This window comes from Bidens hawaiensis, unplaced genomic scaffold (assembly GCF_021521415.1).
Source record: "Bidens hawaiensis isolate Kalapana, Puna unplaced genomic scaffold, B.hawaiensis_p1.1 tig00013115_1, whole genome shotgun sequence".
NCBI classification, from domain to species: Eukaryota; Viridiplantae; Streptophyta; class Magnoliopsida; order Asterales; family Asteraceae; genus Bidens; species Bidens hawaiensis.
In genome coordinates, this window is record NW_027492105.1 from 539684 (window position 1) to 560637 (window position 20954).

Here is a 20954-nt window from a genome sequence, read left to right on the forward strand (position 1 = left end):
TATAGAGTTGTGTCAAAAAAAAAAAAAACACTTCATGAAGTGCAAGTTTTGGTCACGTGAGAATCTAGTTGATCTAAGCGTACACAAAACTTTGTTTCTAAACGTCACGTGAAATGTGAACATGACCCTTTTAGGATTTTATTCCCACATATTTTATTTTGATATGGAATCGTAACAAAGCCTTTCTTTTTCTTTATAATATTGTATTTTATCCTAATCAGATTTTATTCAATTCATAAGATTTTATTCATCATTTAGGAAAATTTTATAAAGAAAGCAATAAAAAAAGGGAAAATTATTACGAATAGTGATCATGGCTCAGGATGAACACTGGCGGCATGCTTAACACATGCAGGTCGGATGAGAAGTGGTGTTTCCAGTGACGGACGGGAGAGTAACACGTAAGAACCTGCCATTGGGAGAGGAACAACAGCTGGAAACGGCTACTAATACCCCGTATTTTATTTGAAGTTAAAACAGACATGATATTTTTTACTTTTTCAAAATTATAACCCATTAAATATGGAAAAACCCATTTTTATATCAAATTCTCTTGTCCCAATTCTGATTTGAATAGATTTTCAAATGAATTTAATTAATTCACGCGTCTATCATACTTTTTTAGTATACAATGTTCATTTCACAATAGTCCACAATATTTATAGAATTGGGGTGGTTTTCTTACCTATCATTTAAGACCCCACTAAACTACCCTAATACCCACCATTCTTCTTTTAGTGTCATGTCAATGTCAATTTTATATTAAACACTCTAATGGTATAACTTCTATTTCACAAGCAACAATTATGTATTTAGACAATTTCACCCTTACACTACTTCTGGCTTTTTTCTTACTATTTGTTAATGTAAATAAAATGGTCATTGACACTTATACATCACCTCTTTGTGAAAAAAGAGCCAAATAAAAAAGACCATAAAAGTCATATCAAGAAAGAAAGCGATTGGAAAAGGAACACTCAAGAGTCAAGACAATAGCAATTTTTACCGCATACAACAATGATCCACAAAATATTCAACTCTTATTGCAATCGGAACGAACATATTAACCAAGTTATCTTCACAAAGTTGCATAAAAAGAAGTGCGTAAATTAAGGACGCTTTGAGTTATTCCAACCCGGTTAATTTAATGGACAGGCTTTCTCAAAAGCTTTCTGCTCCTTGTGACATAATTTAAATTCGTCTGTGTTTTTGGTGCATACAACCAGCATAAGCATCCTTCTCTTTTGTGCACCTCTGATGAAGATCTTGAGATGCCACCTAGTCCTAACCCGGTCTTTTGAACACAAAGCTATGAGTGCAAGTACAAGTGGAAATTTAAATAGGTTACACTTACACGCTCTCTTTGCTGGGTCAAATAAGTTGGGTTGAATATTTTAGATAAAATGGCATATGGATCGGGTTTCCAAGCCATGTAATGGTCATTGGATAATTTTGTATTATTAGAAGGATTATCTACACCAAAATGTATGTTCCTAAAGAAGTCAAATTATATATTGCAAATGAGCAAGGGTTCTTCATGCTTTCAATAACTCGTATCAAGAATATGCCAATACCATCCAAGAGGTTGTAACACATATTATATTAAGAGAATTCGTTTAAGCTAAGAGTTTAAATCATAGAAAAATGTACACGTCTTAAGAAATGCTTTTTAGAAAGTATTTACCAATTACCATATTCATGTTCTCTTTAAAATATTTACCAATAAAGATGAAACGTATTAACACTTTTACTTTAGTGTAAACTGTTAAAATTTTTCATAAGGTTTTATCAAAGTTTAACATATAGTCCCTATGTGTAGTAAAATATACTTTTCTTCAACATAGTTATTTAACGGAAAAGTTACAAAAATACACGCTTTTAGAAAGTTATTTCAAGTTTTACCCACGCTTTGCAAGGTATTCCCAAAATGCACGCCACAAACAACTCGGGACGACTAGATTCTTGTTGTCAACAAGATTTGCTCAAAACTGGTCGGGGCAATTATTTTAGGCTAAGAAAACTGTCGGGACGTGTATTTTGTAGCACTAAATTGGTCGGGCGACTATGTTAGGTAAAAAATAGTACGGACGAATTTTTTGTTAAATTGTTGGCACTTTTTTTAATATTATATTATTATATTTAATTTAAATCATAATTAATTTTTATTTTATAACTTTTAAAATATAAAGTTTTATAAAATTTCAAACACACCATTAAGACTGTTTTTTTTATTTAACCTAAATTTTTTTCAAAACCGAATAGGTTAAATTTCTATCGATTTCTTTTTACAAGAGTGAAATTAATGAGTTGTAAAAAGAAAAAAAAACAAATTTGAACAAAAGTGTTATTTTTGACAAATCATCATAGACACTAAAAACTAAAAAGGGCATAGTTTACTTCGTATGTAGCGGCCTATCTATCGTCTTGTCACACACTCGAACAGATCATTTACTTTTGAATACTTGTAATTTTGGGGTTTTTATCTTTTGTTACGTCCAAGGCATCTGGTATGTATTTACAATTACTAATTTAGTCTTTTGGTACACTGTTTTGAATTTTTATCGTGTACTCTTTAATTGCAAGATTGATATGATTTTAATTTCAATCTTAAGGGCTACGGTGGGGTGGGGCCGCGCGAGTTCGGTTGAGTTGTTTTTCCAAGTTTAGGCCCGGCTCGTTTATTATTCATTAATTTATTTATATGTGTTTTTAATTATTTTTTATATATTTTAAGAAAACTTTAAGCGAGCCTAAGCTTGACTCGAGCATGTGTAATACCTTAAGTGAGCCAAAGACTGGCTCGAGCCTGGCTGTGTAGTGTGAAATTAATGAATACGAGTCCAAAGAGGTAAAACTTAAAACTGCACAAGGCTCAACGAGCTTCCCATATAAGGCTCAAGCTCGGGCTTGATAACCAAATGAGCTTTATTTGAGGCTCGGTTCGTTTCAAGCTTCTTATCGATTCTAGCTCGAGTACCTCGCCTGCGGCTCGGCTCGTTTGCACCCGCAGGGTGAGAATTAGGTGGTTGGAGATGAGACAAATCAAATATCTTTCAAAATTCTAATTCCTTGGAGCATTAGTTACAAGATTTTATTTTGTTCAAGTACTGAAATTTGTATATTTTTTCTGGTGTTTGAAGCCTTAGAACCGGGAAACTTGAATTGAAACCGATGAAATGAGCATTTTATATTAACAGTTTGTACATCTTGAAGTTAATAAATATTAGTATCGTGTGAGTAAATGAAGAGGTAGGTCCCAGCAGAGCACAGTTGAACCCGCAAGACTCACCTTAAACAGGGACGTCTGCGCAATGACCAACTGCTCCAGCAGGACCCACCATGCTCAAAGAACCTTACGCGCAGTACGCCAGCTGTACCCGCAGGGAAAGCCTCCCAATGGTGAAGTACCCCGCCTGTTCCCGCAGCTGCGGATACAAGCCATCAGGGAAGGCTACCCGCACTAACAGCAAGGCTACAAGCACAAGGCATTCGTTACTTCAGTTGTCACATGAAGGAATGAGCAAGGCGGGAATACTCCCGCCTAAATGAGCCAGTCCGTATGCTTCTGGAAGGTCTTTCGTACTATACCTAATAAGGTATGGGCGGAACAGACAGTTTGACCAGAGCAGCCCATGAACTAATCACAGGGTGACAGCTCACCGACAACAATACGAGGAGGAGCACCCTCTAGTACTGTTTGTCACTATTAGCCGCTGCCTACTCACCAACCCTTACAATGGGACGTGCGCAGCCTACAGTTGGTGGAACAGTGCGTAGCCGGCAGTAAAGGAACAGTATACAGCCGACCTTATTACTGTTGGCCGTAACCTATCCACCAACCAGCATGGCCTGTGCGTAGTCCACTGTTGGTAGAACAGGAATACTATTCAGCCGGCTGTACCTGCTTGGAAACCTACCTTCGGCTATAAATACTCCAACACCTTGGAATGGTAAGGACATCATCTGATATCTCAATCTTATCTAGCAATCTCTCAATATACACTTATATTTAGAGCAATCTAGTCTGATTCTCACGCCGGAGGGTGGTCACAAGGAGGAACCCCCCCTTCTCAGTGACGAGCTTACGGTGTCTGTTTTGCAGGTCCCCTGAAGAACAACCTTCTCTGCTAGACCTCATTCTCGTGGGAAACATTACTTAACCCCCAGATTATCCGTAATCTGCCTGTGGGTTCACTTCGTGTTTCTTCATTGGCGCCATCCGTGCATAAAAGCTAGAACTAATTTAGTTTTTTCAAAATTTCTGAAGAAATGGTTAACGTTACTCCGGTCCCAAGGCCAGTAACCGACCAAGAAACCCCGGTAACCACAACCCCAGCAACTGGGGGGAACACCGGCGGTTATACAAATCTTACGAACACTACCCCGACTACCCAAGCCGGGGCAAGTGCAGTAAATATTCCACTGGGGTTCACTGATGCCCAGTTAGAAAAACGAACGAGGGCCCCTCGCCAAACACTAGATCAAGTGAAGGCGTGGGCCGAAGCACGTCAAAGAGAGTTCCAAGCTGAATTGGATGAACGCTTGCGTTCAGTTCAACAGGCTGACGAATTCGGCAGTACTCGCCAACAGCTCAATATGAACAGCGAATGCGAGTACTCAGACGAGGAGAGAGAAGAATCCGATACCGACGCAAACCCTCGCCATAAGGCGAAAGGGAAGCGTAAGGAAACGGACTTCCAGCCAAAAAGGAATTTTGGGGAAGCTTTTAAACCAACGAATGCGGGAGAAACCCGCGTGACTTCTCAAAAACCTTTAGGCCAACTGCTACAAATGCAGGAAAGTCAAAGTTTGCAAGGGACATTGCGGAAGCAATTGTGACACCTGCCCCGATCCGACCCGACCCAGGTACCCGTTTCTCTGATCCGATCTCTTTCTTTTATGATTTAATATTTATTTATACTTATACTTTATTTTTTAATGATAATGTTTTCCTTCCCGCCTCTTCCTCTCTTTTTCTTCCCGCCGTCCCGTCCCTCTTCTTCTCTCTTTCCGCCTTCTTTTCTCTCTTGTCGCCGTCCCGCCCTTAAGCCTTGAACCCCTTCTCTTATTTTTGTCCTTTGTTTCTTCCCGCCTAAGGTTGTCTGCGCAGCTCTACGCGCCAGACTCCTTACAAGGAAGCCTGCGCGAAGACCAGCTGTTCCTGCGATACGCGAGGCGAACTGTTCCCACAGCGCGCTAAGAACGGTAGTTCTTCCCGCGACGCGCTAAGAATTGTAGTTCTTCTCGCAGCGCGCTAAGAACATAAGTTCTTCCCGCGGCGCGCTAAGAATGGTAATTCTTCCCGCGGCGCGTCAAGGATATTAGTTCTTCCCGCGGCGCGCTAAGGTTTGTTCTGTCAGCCTTCGCCCCCGCGCGTGCGCTCGATGCCTTCTCGCGTTTAACCCTTGAGTCCTTTCTCCTGTTTAATCTAGCTGTTTGCTTTTATGATGTCTTATCTTCTGTGCTGTTGACCTAACCTGTCTGATGTCTGATAAGTTACTTTCGGCGCAGCATGCGCACCAACCCCATTGGTTGACAGAAAAAGTGACTGACATTATCTTTTGAGATCTGCTTTTTCCATGCTTGACCAGTACCTTTATCTGACCCGCCCATGCTTTTACTGTTCCCTGTCAGCTTTTCCTTGTCCCCCGCAGCTGCCATATCTTTTGATATCTTTTGCTTTTGTTTTCTTTTACTTTTTGGAGATCTTTTCCCCTTTTCTAGGGATTGTGTTCCCTAGGGTTTCCTTATAAATAATAATGTTATTTTCTTAACACATCACACACAAACACTTAATTTAAATCTTCTCCTTGCTCTCGTCCTTGTCCTCTGCCGTCTCCTCTCTTTGCCTCCGTCTTCCTCCCTGTTCTACCCTGCTTTTCCGGTAATATATATTATATATAATAAATTACTTATTAATTATGCTAACTTATAATCCAGACATTAAAACAAATCATTAAAACAATAATCTTTAATTATAGGTTAACTTTGCTTGTTTGGTTCTTGCTTTACCTATCTTCACATCGTTTATCAAGTGAGTAATCTCGTACCTAATCCCTTTTATTTTAATGTTTTGGGATGTTCATGTGTTCATACAAACTTAGAGTCTTAAACTGTTTATGAACTTTAGTCGCGCAGTATCCCATGTGTTGAGGACGTAGACTTGGCTGTTTATTTGTATGTGTGGATCATTAACCGTCTTGTCGGTCTATTCCGCAGTTCTCATGGTACCATTAGATGAACACGGGAGAACTATCGTTTATGATTTTCTCTTTTGTTTACACATGCACAGTTTGTCTTGTTTGTGAGCTCAATTGTGAGCACTGGCAGTCTATGAATCTTAGAGTTGGTCCCGATCAGATTACACCCCTGTTGAAAACCAGACATACACATGTTGCGCGCAGATTTATTGTTATCTATGTATTAACTATTAAACTTGATTTCTCACCAACACGCAAGTGTTTGACGTTTATTTTAACACATGTTCAGGTTTGCAGTAGCTGTTCTGGAGCTTGTGGACACATAGGAAGTTTTCTTTATTTTGGACCTAGATTAAAATGTATCAAGACAAGTTTTTGCTGTTCGAATATTATGATTTATAATATATTGATTTATGATGTTTTATGTTATCTTGTTTACTTTGCGCGTGCGCGAATGAATGTATTTATTAAATATTGACACCCAATAGTGTCACGAGTAATGAAACAATATGTGGCGCCCCGATGTATAATCCGCCTTTGGTCGGGGTGTTACAGCAATCGCCCCGAGAAGTGCCAAACAAATGTCTAACATTGGCACTTATGATGGTCTATCCGACCCAGACGACCACTTGAACAGATTCATTGCGGGGGCAACCGTCAGTAACTGGACGGAACCCACGTGGTGTTATATGTTCCAGATGACTCTGGTTGGAGCGGCCAGGGCATGGTTCGATCGTTTACCGGTCCACCACATATATGACTGGGCGGACTTTCAGAACAAGTTCAGCCAGCACTTCAGCCAACAGAGGAAATACACAGAGGAACAGTGGACGATCCTCAACTGCGTTAGAGAGGAGGATGAATCTTTATTAGACTTCATCACCCGCTTCAACTCCAAAAAGCTAAGTCTCGGCAACGTAAGTGAAGATCTTGTTCGCGCCGCTTTCATCCAAGGCGCCGAATACCCGGAGCTTATCCGCACATTGACGGGTAAGGATGGCATGCCATCAACATGGGATGCCATCATGACGGCGGCCAAGCGCTTTGCCGAGACGGAGAAGCAACTGGGAAGGGACCTTCCCCAGAGTACACACCTCTACACGCAGAGGACAAGAGAGAACAATGTCCGGATCGCCCGGCAGAACAAAAAGAGGAAGCTAGGTATCTGGCAGTCAAGGGTAAACTTTGACACCTCATCCAGCTCTCGCCCTCTTGTTGGCGGAAGAAATCACACACACCCTTCAAGCCAAAAGCACCGGTGGACGCCACTCACCAAAAGCGTCACGGAGATATTTGCCACTGAAAAGCTACCGTGGCCAAAAGCTCCAGTGATCCGGCACCGACCTAATGCGGATCAGAGCAAATCCTGTGACTTCCACGGGACAAAAGGTCATGGTACGGAAGAGTGTACATCCTTGAAGGATATTATTGAAGCATTCGTCAAGGATGGAAGACTGGCACACCTGGTGGCATCAATCAAGAAGGGAGGACGGAACGACAACCGGTACCGAGGCAACGGACGAAAGCCCGTTGACATCAGCATCAACATGGTTCATGGTAACATCAAAGGAAGAAAAAGGCGAACGCCAGAACCATGTGCGTGGAAGGAAGCTGAGGTGCGCTTCCCGCGAGTGCCAGGAGGACCCAGCAAAGAAGGCCCTATCGTCATCAAAAGCCAGCTGGGGCACTACATCACCTCCCGCACTCTTGCTGACAACGGCGCATCGTCGACGGTGATGTACAGGCAGTTCTTCGACAAGCTAGATGACGAAGACAAGGAACGCCTGGAAACGATCTGCGCATCGGTGGAAGGGTTTGATGGCAGCACAAACACCCCCTGGGTATCCTATCTTTCCCTGTCACTCTTACGGATGGGAAACGCTCCCGCACAGAAGATGTGGACTTTGTCGTGATGAGGAAGCCACACCACACATACGACATTCTCTTCGGGAGAGACGGGATGGCAAGATTCAACGCCGTGGTATCCTCAGTCCACGGCATGATGGGATGGCCAACAGCTGAGGGTGTAGCGATGATCACCGGCATTCCCCAGGTATGCATCGCATCTGTCTCATCTAAACCCAAAACAAAGATGGCTAAACCAACCATCACCGAACCAGAAAGATGGGCCTTCAACGGCAGGTACCCGGACCAGGCCGTCACCATTGGCCCAACAATTGTTGATCCCACACGCACCTTACTTAAGCGCTTATTACAAAGGAACGCCGACATCTTCGCATGGACACCAGCTGACATGACTGGTGTACCCCGGAGTAAGGCAGAGCATAAGCTCAAATGCGATCCGGCTGTCACGCCGATCGTACAAAAGCGCAGAGTAATGGGGCCAGAACAAACTAACGCGTGTAGAACCCAAGTCAAGGAACTCCTTGACGCAGGCATCGTACGCGTTAGTAGATATCAAACTTGGGTTGCAAATCCCGTTATGGTACCGAAGAATGACAAACAATGGCGCATGTGCATAGATTTCAAAGATTTGAACAAAGCATGCCCCAAAGATTGTTATCCGTTACCTGAAATTGATCTTAAGGTGGATTCGTTGGCACCATTCCGCCTTAAATGCTTCCTGGACGCGTATAAGGGGTACCATCAAATCCACATGGCCGTTGATGATCAGGACAAAACCGCTTTTCGGACGCCCGATGGCACATTTTGTTATCAAATGATGCCATTCGGACTTAAGAATGCCGGGTCCACATACCAACGCCTGATGGACAAAGAGTTTCATTCCCAAATTGGGAGGAACTTGGAAGTCTACATGGATGACTTGGTCATCAAAAGCCCTGACCCAGAAGCGATGTTGAAAGACATCGAAGAAACTTTCAACACGCTCAGGAAGATAAACATGAAGCTCAACCCGAGCAAGTGTGCCTTTGGAATGGAAGAAGGGAAGTTCTTGGGGGTCATCGTCACTAAAGATGGCTTCAGAGCGAACCCTGAAAAGGTCGAAGCCATTATCAAAATGGAATCACCTACTACCATCAAACAGGCTCAGACACTTAATGGACGACTAGTGGCACTTAATCGCTTTTTGGCAAACCACGCGGATAAATCGTTTCCATTCGTGTCAACATTGAGAAACTGTTTAAAGAAAACGCACTTCCGCTGGACACCTGAAGCGGAAGCAGCTTTTCAGGAGATTCGGTCACGCTTGATCGAACTCCCAACGCTGACAGCACCAAAAGCGGGAGAGGAATTAATCCTATACCTTTCCGCAACTAATAGAGCAACCGGGGCAGTCCTGCTAGTAGAACGAAAAGGCATCCAGATGCCAATCTACTATGTTAGCCGTGTCCTAACAGATGTAGAAACCCGGTACTCTACGCTAGAAAAATTAGTCTTAGCACTAATACACGCTTCACGCAGGCTAAGACGATATTTCCAGGGTCACCCAATCACCATTCTCTCAAACTTCAAACTTTCAAACGTTCTAGGCAAACTCGAGTTATCGGGACGCCTAGCCAAATGGGCAATTGAGTTGGGGGAATACGCGATAAAGTATAAGCCAAGACCAGCCATAAAAGGCCAGGTTCTGGCCGACTTTATTGCAGAAGTGCCTGCATCGCGGGAAAAAGAGTGCCAGGAAGAGGCTCAACCCTCTCCAGCACAAGACATCAATGATGTCTGGCGACTCTACACTGATGGAGCAGCCAGTAACGAGGGTTCAGGCGCAGGGCTAAAGCTAACCAACCCAGCAGGCCAAGAATACACTTACGCTATTCGACTGGATTTTCCAAGTACGAATAACGAAGCCGAGTATGAAGCATTCCTAGCTGGGCTGAGAATTGCGCGTAAGATGGGAGTGAAAAACTTAGAAGCCCACGTGGATTCCATGTTAGTAACCAATCAAATCAACGGGACGTACACGGCCGTGAAAGACACAATGGCCCTGTACCTCGCACAAGCAAAATCCCTTATGCGCGATTTCAATGACTGCAAAGTCATACACGTCAAGCGAAGTGAAAACAAATCTGCGGATGCGTTAAGCAAGCTTGCATCATTAGCCTTCACTCACTTAGGAAAGGATATCCGCATTGAACTCCTCGAGACACCATCGGTCCCGCACAAGGAAATTTGTGTCATCCAAACAGGCACGGAAACGTGGATGACACCAATAATAAAATACCTTGCAACAGGTACACTACCGGAGTCCAAAACACAGGCAAGAAAACTACGCTGTAAAGCAATGAATTATCAACTCATCGATGACATCCTTTACAGACGTAACTTTCTTGGCCCACTCTTAAGATGCGTGGACAACCAAGATGCTGACTACCTCCTAAGGGAAGTACACGAAGGCATTTGTGGAGTACACGCAGGTCCCCGCGCTGTTGTTGCCAAGCTAAACAACGCGGGATACTTTTGGCCGGGGATGCATACGGATGCACTGGCATACATCAGAAAATGCAGGTCTTGCCAGCTTTACGCACCCAACACGCACCGCCCGAAGAATGAACTTGTTCCAGTCACTTCTTCATGGCCATTTCAGAAGTGGGCCATCGATGTGACAGGCCCATTTCCTACAGCAGCAGGAAATGTTCAGTTCCTAGTGGTAGCCATCGACTACTTCACCAAGTGGATAGAAGCAAAACCTTTAGCCCAAACAACCGCGAAACATATCAAAAAATTTATTTGGGAATTTATTATTTGTCGTTTTGGACTTCCACAGAATTTGGTGAGCGATAACGGCACCAACTTTGCTGACAAGAAGCTACAACAGTGGCTGAAAGAACTTCAAATCACTCACACCTTTACCTCAGTGGCACACCCGCAAGGTAATGGTGAGGTGGAAAGAGCAAATAAGAGCATTGTCGAAGGCATAAAGAAAAGACTATTGGAACACAGATCCGGCTGGGTGGACGAGCTTCCGCACGTCCTTTGGGCAAACAGAACGCTGAAGAACGCCAGCACGGGAGAAACCCCGTTCAGTCTCACTTATGGCACTGAAGCCATGGTCCCGGTCGAAATTGGTTTACCCTCACCAAGGGTCTTGATTCAGCCAGAAGACAATGATGCGGAAAGACGGTTGGATCTTATGCTAACCGAGGAACGCAAAGACTTAGCCGCAGTGCGTGAAGAGAACTACAAGCGACAAATGCAAAAGTACTACAACACGCGGGTAAAACTCTGCAACTTCAATATAGGAGACTACATACTGCGTAACAACGAGGCTTCGAACCAAGAACGCCCGGGGAAGCTGGCCCCGGTCTGGGAAGGGCCATACATTATCAAAGAAGTCCTGGGAAAGGGCGCATACCGGCTCGAAAGGCTCGATGGCACTCCCATCCCAAGAACATGGAATGGAGCTCAATTACGCAAATGTTATATGTAGATCAATTCCAAAACTTGTAAAGAAAAGGCCTAGAGCCACTGCTAATGGAAATGATTCTCCTTTCATAATGTGTTAACTTTACCTTTATACTTATGAACTTCCAACACTGATGCCGGTATTCACCGCATAAATGGGGAAGAAGTAAGTCGTTACGTGTGGAAGGCGGCAAAACCCGCATAAACACAACGCTAAAAATAAGAAAAACCTACACGCAGGTCAGATGTAAGTAAAGTTTAGCCATCCTTGTAAGTGCAAGTGACGGTCTTACCCGCACAATCACGAACAAGGAAGCAAAACTTCAACCTATCATCTACCACGTTCAAAGGTTATCCTAAAAAAGGATGAGGAAAACCTACACGCAGGTCAGATATGGGTAAAGTTTAGCCATCCTACTAAGTGCAAGTGACGGTCATACCCGCACAATCACGAAAGAGGAAGCAAAACTTCACACCTATTATCTACCACGTTCAAAGGTTAACTTATCCTCAAAAGATGAGGAAAACCTACACGCAGGTCAGATGGTAAAGTTTAGCCATCCTACTACGTGCAAGTGACGGTTCTACCCGCACAATCACGGAAGAGGAAGCAAAACTTCACACCTATCTACCACGTTCAAAGGTTAACTTATTCTAAAACACTTGGAAAATTGCTAATTTAAACTAAAGTATGCAAGTCATATAACGTTTATAAAGCAAGGAATCCAATGAAAGAAGCGGTCTTAGCCGCACAAAGATTTATATTTCATAAATATTCGTTACAAGAATGGCCGGGTAACTACCCGCCTACAAGAAAGTAAATCTGTACAAACTAAATCTATCCTAGCAGCGGGAAGGGATCTACAGGATCAGGCTTCAGGGCCGCTTCCACATGGACCAGCGCCGTCAGTTGAGCGTGGCAGTTCAAGGAAAGCCTTAAGGATAGCTAGCCCATCATCAGCAGCAGCAACTTCATTCACCTTCTCCACCACCGGATGCGGGAAGGCGGCATACTGGTTCACTGCTTGGTCATAAGCAGCTTCAGTATCCACATTATACAAAGGGAAGTTGGAAGGCGGGACGCCTTTCTCAACGAACCCTAGACCAAGCAGGAAGCCGGCCCGTTCCCCATCCTCGTGAGAAGCGTTGAGGGCTGCGCACATAGCATCGTCGTAAGATGTCTCTGAGAAGACCCGATGCACAACCTACATAAGAAAATATACAAGTGTCAACACCCTATTTACAAAGAAGAGCGTAAAGACATGAAAGTTTACCTGAGACAACGCTTCTCGAAGAAGCCATTCCTTGGCAGCCAGAGCTTCTTGGAGGGCAGCTTGAGCTTCGTTACGGGCGCGTTCGGCTTCACTCTTATTAAGGTTGGCAAGCAACACTTCTTTAGCCGCAGCCTCTTCGACGCCCTTTAGCTTCCGCTCAGTATGGTCAAGCACCCCCCTCTGGTCCAAGATCTCCTGGAGCTTTTTGGCGTCTTCCATCGCCAAGGCATCATGAGCCTGCTGGAGAGCCTCTAATTTGGCTTTAAGTTCTTCATTCTCCACGCGTAGAGGCTCAGCAACAGCTCAGCCTTGGTGGCCCTCTCGGTTGCGTTCCTCGCAGTTTCCTTAGCCAGCCGAAGCTGTTCATTAACAGCTTGGGCAGCCTTGGAACGGGCCTCGAGTCGAGCCTGAACTTCAACCTCGAGGGCCTTGAAGGCCTTCTCCTTCTCCGCAGCCACTGCGGCAAGTTTTTGGTTCTCCTCCCGGACAGCCCGCGCCTGAGCTACTTCCTTGAGGCGGGCTGCTTTTAACTTGTCGTTTTCACGACAAAGCAGCTCGACGCGCGGCTGCATCCGGGCCAGGAGAACCCGAAGCTCATTGGTTAGTCTCCCCTCCTGGTAGCTAGCCATGGCTTCCCCCAACGCACCACTGGGAGCAGCGTGACGAGCCCATTCCACGCACTCCACAGGGGTGCGAAGGGTTGTTCCTCGGCGAATGTTCCATCGGGGAACATACACTTCATTGGAATCCGTCACTGCAAAAAACACAAAGCAGTTAGGAAAAGATGATAAAATATATATGTATAAAATGGGCCAGAAGAACCCTACGCACCTGTGGGGTCAATAACAGGCCGATAGCCGCCGAACCCATCACCTGAACCCAAAGGAAATCCATCCAAGAGGTCAGGCAGATGGGAAGGTGGCAAAGATTGGCGGGAAGCCCCATGCGTACCTGATGGACCGGCCGTCGTTGCCGATGGCGGGGGCATGGTAGCAGCTGCCGTGGTCGCCGGCGCGGTCGCTGCCGCGGAATCCGCAGCAATAGTAACCGCCGGCTCGGTGAATGATGCTGTAAAAATCGCACTCACAGCCGGCGGTGACGTCATCTCGGCTGGAACAGTCGGCTCAAAGGAGTGAGCAACTGATCCAGCGGAAGCAGGCGCAGGCGCCTGGGTCGACGCCTCAGGTAGGCTGACCAAGCCTACCGTCATTGGCGGAGAGGTACTACTCGGCCCTTCACCCTGGAATGCGCCAACATCCACGCCTGCGTAAAGAAGAAAAGTGTTAAAAGACTAAGGATTAAGCTATGAAGATAAAAGCTAAAGGAAAGTGGTACTTACGGGTTTTCTTGAGCCTAAAGGTACGGAGAGGCGGGGATGGACCCGATGGAGCCGGCCTCTTTGCGCCGGTCACCGTCGTCTTCTTTGGCTCTCCGGAGGTGACAGTTGCAACCTCCGGAGCAGTGGTCTTATCACCACCGGGATTCCCCGCCACCTCTTCGCTCTCGGTCTCCGAATCAGACCGAGGCGCTGGATCGGCAGTGGAGGCCTTCTCTTTCCCCTTCCCGCCGGCAGCCTTCTTCTTCCGCACCAACGGAGGACCATCTGCGGATTCCTCATCAGAACATACGATTAGAGGAATTCCAGCAGAGGTTTCAACATTGAGGGGTCGAGGGTCGAAGAGCGCCTTACCTGGCCGACGGGCGCTAAGGATCTCATGGCCTAGCGGATAGACCTCCACGAACCGATCCGCCGTTTGTTCTAGGATGGGCAACTCGTTCTCATCTAAAGCCCGAGTACCCATCCGTGCGGGACCGTCAGCCTCCCGCGGGTTCAGGAGCGACTGCAGGTCGTTCCCCTCTGAAATAAAACAGGAAAAAAGTTAGAAAAAATTCAAAATCAACAAAAGGGAAAAAGGCATACCGTAAGGAACAGAGTTCGAACCGTATTCGAGGACGATCGGAATCTTGCGCGCATCAGCCTCCTTCCACACCCGGCTCATCCCCAGCATCACCATCCCGGACTACGCAAACCGGTAAACCGGAGATTGGACCCGAGATATCTTCGCAAACCATTCCGCCTCCTGGTAGCTGGAGGCGTGAAGGCTGGGAAGTGCCTGCCCGTTCTTGAATTTCATGGCAATGGGGATGGCGCGGGCGGATATGAAGAAGAACTCCCGCTTCCACGAGCGAAGACTGCGCTCGGTCGCGCAGATCTTTAAACCCTTGATTCGGGTTGTCAGGGTATACCACCCCTGGATGCACCTCCAAGTGTAGAAGGTTATCAGGCGGTCAACATAGGGCTCAACGCCCAAAATCCGGCACACCCACTCGAAGTGGCGAATCTTGGCGATCGCCATGGGGTGTAACTCGGTCAAATGAACACCGTGCCTCTCAAGGACACGGTAAACAAACTTTGTCAATGGGAATCTAAGATTCCCATAAACAAAGAATGCTGCATAAACCCCGATCTTGCCTCTGGGGGCATCGTACACAGTATGATGGGGTTCAGGAAACTCAGGCTCGAGAGACTCGAGCATGAACTTCCTGACGACATACCGGTACAGATCGCCAGGCAGAGCACACTGGCACTCGCCAGCAGTACTCTTGTCATCGGCTGTGGATTCAGCATCACGAGACGACATCTTGTGAAGGAAAGAAGAAGAAAACGATTTCGGGAGAATGCTTGCCTGAAAAGGTGAGTATTCGCCGGAAATCGCAAACAAGATGAAGAGAAGAGTGAAAGTGTGGATTACAAAGAACCCTCTCCCCCTTTATATACTAATCGCAATTAATGCGATGAAATTAATGCGGAAGAGAGAGAAAACGAAGGTGCAATGAAACTATGACACGTGGCAAAAAGCAAGCTGGCAACAGCTGTTGACAGGACGCATACCATTAATTTCGCGGCCACGCGCCCGAAAAATCGCGCCCACGCGCCTGAAAAAGCAACTGGAATGACCATGTACTGTCACGTCACCATAACTTCCTGCACATCCTGACACAGTCAGAAGAAACCGTCGCACGACGTTTCAGAGGTTTGGACTGTTCTTATCCTTTCACCAACTCTTCGAATTTGAAAATTCAAAATTCAAAAAGATTCAAAAGTGAGCGGGAAAATACCCCTTACCTTGGCAATCAAGTAACCGTAAGACGGATGCGGGTACAGTGTTAAGGCAAAACCCTTCACATACCTAGCACCCGCAGGGAATTGAAGCCAAGAATAACCTGTGTAACATCCTAAAATTTATAATGTTGAATAAAGAAAGTTATGTTAGTGATTTCGCGTTTTAATTATTGATATCGAGTAGGAGCGGGTCTTGGACTTGGATTAATTGAGATAGGATAAATGAGAATGGGATTTCAGGGATATAAATACTCCCAAAATCCCAAAATATCTCATTTCTCACCAAACTCCACACACTCCTCAAAACACACTTACTAACCGATCAAGATTCGAAGCCGAAACCCGAGATTTTGTTGATAGATCTGAGTTGGTAAGGTAAGAACAATCCAACAAAGCTATTATTACTGTAAATGGTTAGGATTGGATGGGTTAACCGGACCCGAAACCCAAACTGCCCAAATCGGACCCCTAAAACGTCGATTTTAGGCCGATTTGATGGTTGGGATTTGTAGGCGCCGATCATACGATTCCGTGGGTACCAAAATCGAGTTATTTGGCTAAGAAACGAAGGAGTTATGGGCAAACAGATCTGCAGCGCGATAACTTCGCCTGCAAGATTAAGTTCGCCTGATGAACTTCGCCTTCAAGCGTAACTTCGCCTTCAAGCGTAACTTCGCCTTCAAGCCAAGTTCGCCTAAGGATAACTTCGCCTGAAGCCAAGTTCGCCTAAGGTTTAACTTCGCCTGAAGCCAAGTTCGCCTAAGGTTTAACTTCGCCTGAAGCCAAGTTCGCCTAAGGATAACTTCGCCTGAAGCCAAGTTCGCCTAAGGATAACTTCGCCTGAAGCCAAGTTCGCCTAAGGTTTAACTTCGCCTGAAGCCAAGTTCGCATAAGGTTTAACTTCGCCTGAAGCCAAGTTCGCCTAAGGTTTAACTTCGCCTGAAGCCAAGTTCGCCCGAGGTTTAACTTCGCCTGAAGTGAAGTTCGTTTAGAAAATAAATTAAAAACCTAATGGAATATGTGTTAAGGCAGTTATCGAAAATAAAATTTTTCCAAGCTGACCTGGCAGCTTAACCCCAGCCAGGGGCTCTGCCCCTTGGACCCCGCTAGGGGCTGCCGCCCCTAGAACCCCGCTGCCAGGGGCGCTACCCCCGGACCCCCGTTCGTTGTGGGTCATATATAGATAGAAATACAAAACGAGTAGTAGTAGTTAATTGATATGTGTAAATATTATACAGTTAGCCGAGCCCAGTTAAAGAAAGGAATTACGATCAACGGCGAGCGTAACAGGATCCAGGTGAGTTTCTAGCCCCATTCCTTGTTATGTTTTCGGGGCTGTGTGCATACTTGATGTGTTGTTAATACATTTATCCTAAGTGATAAGGGTATGCCATATGTGATATATGTGATATGTATGAACGATTGCTTGATGGTACGTGAACGATCTTTGGATATTGCACGTACTGTCAGGTTGTAACGTTTTAAATATGGTAAGTATGATATGTATGAATGATTGCTTGATGGTACGTGAACGATCTTCGGATATTGCACGTACTGTCAGGTTGTAACGTTATAAATATGGTAAGTATGATATGTATGAATGATTGCTTGATGGTACGTGAACGATCTTCGGATATTGCACGTACTGTCAGGTTGTAACGTTATAAGTATGGTAAGTATGATATGTATGAACGATTGCTTGATGGTACGTGAACGATCTTCGGATATTGCACGTACTGTCAGGTTGTAACGTTATAAATATGGCAAGTATGATATGTATGTTTATGTGTATGAACGTAATAAAGTTAATAAAAGAAGGAAATGACGGTTGTATGGTTGTATGGTTACGAAAAGGGTACCGAGCCCTAATAATACTCGAGGTATGATGTATGGTTGTATGGTAACGAAGAGGGAATCGAACCCTACTAATATTCGAAAACAAGGGACCAGACCCTAATAATATCTGTGATGTTAGGGACCAGACCCTAATAATATCTGTGATGTTAGGGACCAGACCCTAATAATATCTGTGATGTTAGGGACCAGACCCTTATAATATCTGTGATGTTAGGGACCAGACCCTTATAATATCTGTGATGTTAGGGACCAGACCCTTATAATATCTGTGAGGTTATAGGGCGAAAGGCTCTTTAAAACGTACGATTATGAATGTAAAGAAAGTATGTAAGTAAGAAAGAAAGTATGTAAGTAAGAATGAAGGCTTGAGTACTTATGTGTGTATGAAAGAAAGTTATGAGGTTAAGTACGTATGTATGTAATAAGGTATTGTATGGTATTGTATGATTAACTAGAACTCACTCAGCGTAGCTGACTTTTAGTATGCACGCATGTGAGTAGGTTGAGACAGCTGGCTTGAGTGGAGGACACATGGCAGAAGACTAAAGCCTGGCATCTGAAGATCTGATATGTTTTATAAGTTATGTTTTGATTTTGAAAGACAAGAGGAATGTTTTAAGACATGATTATGAATCGATATGTAATGTTTTATGAAAGTTTTATATTCCGCGTAAAGTTTTTAATTAACTCTGATATTTAGAACTGTGTTTATGAGTAAATCCAACACGAAAGTAGGGTTACCGGTAACGGGGCCTTACAACCTGGCAACCAAGTAACCATCAGACGGATGCGGGTACAGTGTTAAGGCAAAACCCTTCACATACCTAGCACACGCAAGGAATTGACGCCAGGAATACCTTGGAAGTAAAGTAACCGTAAGACGAGTGCGGGTACAGTGTCAAGGCAAAACCCTTCACGTACTTAGCACTCTGCAGGGAATTCAAACCAAGAAGGATCTTCTGGGCCATGCTTGCGGAAACGTGAATAACATTCCCGCACGACGGGAACGTCGAGAACTATATTGTTTGAAACTCCAAGATGGAATTGGTGGTTTTAGCATGATTGATCACTATGTCGAAAACCACCAAGACCCCATGGAGAATCCACACAAGTGGGACTCAACGCTCCTGACGTGCGAGGAGGTTACAAACCTACTCGCTTCACACCCAAAGATCAAGCAGAAAAGTCGGGAATTTCTGCGTGACATCAGGAAAACCGCGGGATGAATCACCACGGAAAACCGAAAAACTACCCTTTTCAAAACCCCTTGCTAAGTCCAAAAGTTCACCTCACTTATTAATAATTCATGAGAAGAACATTGGACTGGGGGGACTTGAAGAGGTAGGTCCCAGCAGAGCACAGTTGAACCCGCAAGACTCACCTTAAACAGGGACGTCTGCGCAATGACCAACTGCTCCAGCAGGACCCACCATGCTCAAAGAACCTTACGCGCAGTACGCCAGCTGTACCCGCAGGGAAAGCCTCCCAATGGTGAAGTACCCCGCCTGTTCCCGCAGCTGCGGATACAAGCCATCAGGGAAGGCTACCCGCACTAACAGCAAGGCTACACGCACAAGGCATTCGTTACTTCAGTTGTCACATGAAGGAATGAGCAAGGCGGGAACACTCCCGCCTAAATGAGCCAGTCCGTATGCTTCTGGAAGGCCTTTCGTACTATACCTAATAAGGTATGGGCGGAACAGACAGTTTGACCAGAGCAGCCCATGAACTAATCACAGGGTGACAGCTCACCGACAACAATACGAGGAGGAGCACCCTCTAGTACAGTTTGTCACTATTAGCCGCTGCCTACTCACCAACCCTTACAATGGGACGTGCGCAGCCTACAGTTGGTGGAACAGTGCGTAGCCGGCAGTAAAGGAACAGTATACAGCCGACCTTATTACTGTTGGCCGTAACCTATCCACCAACCAGCATGGCCTGTGCGTAGTCCACTGTTGGTAGAACAGGAATACTATTCAGCCGGCTGTACCTGCTTGGAAACCTACCTTCGGCTATAAATACTCCAACACCTTGGAATGGTAAGGACATCATCTGATATCTCAATCTTATCTAGCAATCTCTCAATATACACTTATATTTAGAGCAATCTAGTCTGATTCTCACGCCGGAGGGTGGTCACAAGGAGGAACCCCCCCCCCCCCCCCCTTCTCAGTGACGAGCTTACGGTGTCTGTTTTGCAAGTCCCCTGAAGAACAACCTTCTCTGCTAGACCTCATTCTCGTAGGAAACATTACTTAACTCCCAGATTATCCGTAATCTGCCTGTGGGTTCACTTAGTGTTTCTTCAGTAAAGTTTGTTTTTTTCGAGCTATGTTGTACCGTGTAAAAGGAATTTATATGTGTTAAGATCCTGCATTGCTAATATGTTCGAAAAATAATTTCATTTTAGACTGTCACAAAAGGATTGAAAAACAATCATTTATAGAAGATGGATACGAGTAATTGGCTGTCACAAAAGGTGCAAATTGCGTTGTTGGTGACCCTGCCATGGAATCTGGAGATTGGAGGGCTCAACTGCAACGGGAAAGGACCGTTAACAAGATGTATGCACTTATATGGTTCTTTTTCAAATTTCTTATTTATTTGTGTTAAAAGTTTTCTACACTTGTATGTGTATAATAATGTCTATTGCTAAATGTTTATTTTGCGTAGAATGGATACTTTGAAGAGGCATCTTCCATTCACGTATATGAGCGATTACAGGAACTTGAGAAAATAGCTCAGAGGGTTGAGAAGGAGATTTATACTGCTGCCACAAGCCAGGTTTTTCGTGTTCTTTACTTTTTTATATAATTGAATAGTTATGTAGTTTTTGGTTATTGCCCTTTTTGCTTTTGTGAAATAAAAGCTTTCACAACTCTTTAGTCTTTAGGACAAGTGATATTATGTTGTAGGGGGGTCTAAAATCATGTGATTTGTTTGGTTTGTACTTTGTAGTCTGAATATACACAGAAGATACGCTTCATGATGCTGACTATGGATGCCAGATTACAAAATCCCATGCCTCCAAACTCTGCTGCTTATATAATAGTGTAAACCCTTTAGTACTGTTGGATTCGTCAGCAAATGGCGGAGATTGGCAAGTGGAGGTGTATCAACAGGTGATGTATATTATCTCACACTTCTTTTAAAGCACCTGAGATTTGTACA

At 44.8% G+C, this 20954-nt stretch overlaps 1 long non-coding RNA gene across 2 annotated transcripts; it reads left to right on the forward strand.

The window, feature by feature from the left end:
* The first annotated feature begins 2486 nt into the window (after positions 1 to 2486).
* Positions 2487 to 20826, forward strand: LOC143543288 (uncharacterized). 2 transcript variants are annotated; one of them, XR_013137046.1, is made up of 4 exons: positions 2487 to 2507; positions 20194 to 20347; positions 20457 to 20567; positions 20742 to 20826. It is a non-coding gene; the product is annotated as an uncharacterized LOC143543288 (long non-coding RNA). The 2 variants fall into 2 exon arrangements; XR_013137047.1 differs by having other exon boundaries at positions 20207 to 20347.
* The last annotated feature ends 128 nt before the right edge of the window (positions 20827 to 20954 follow it).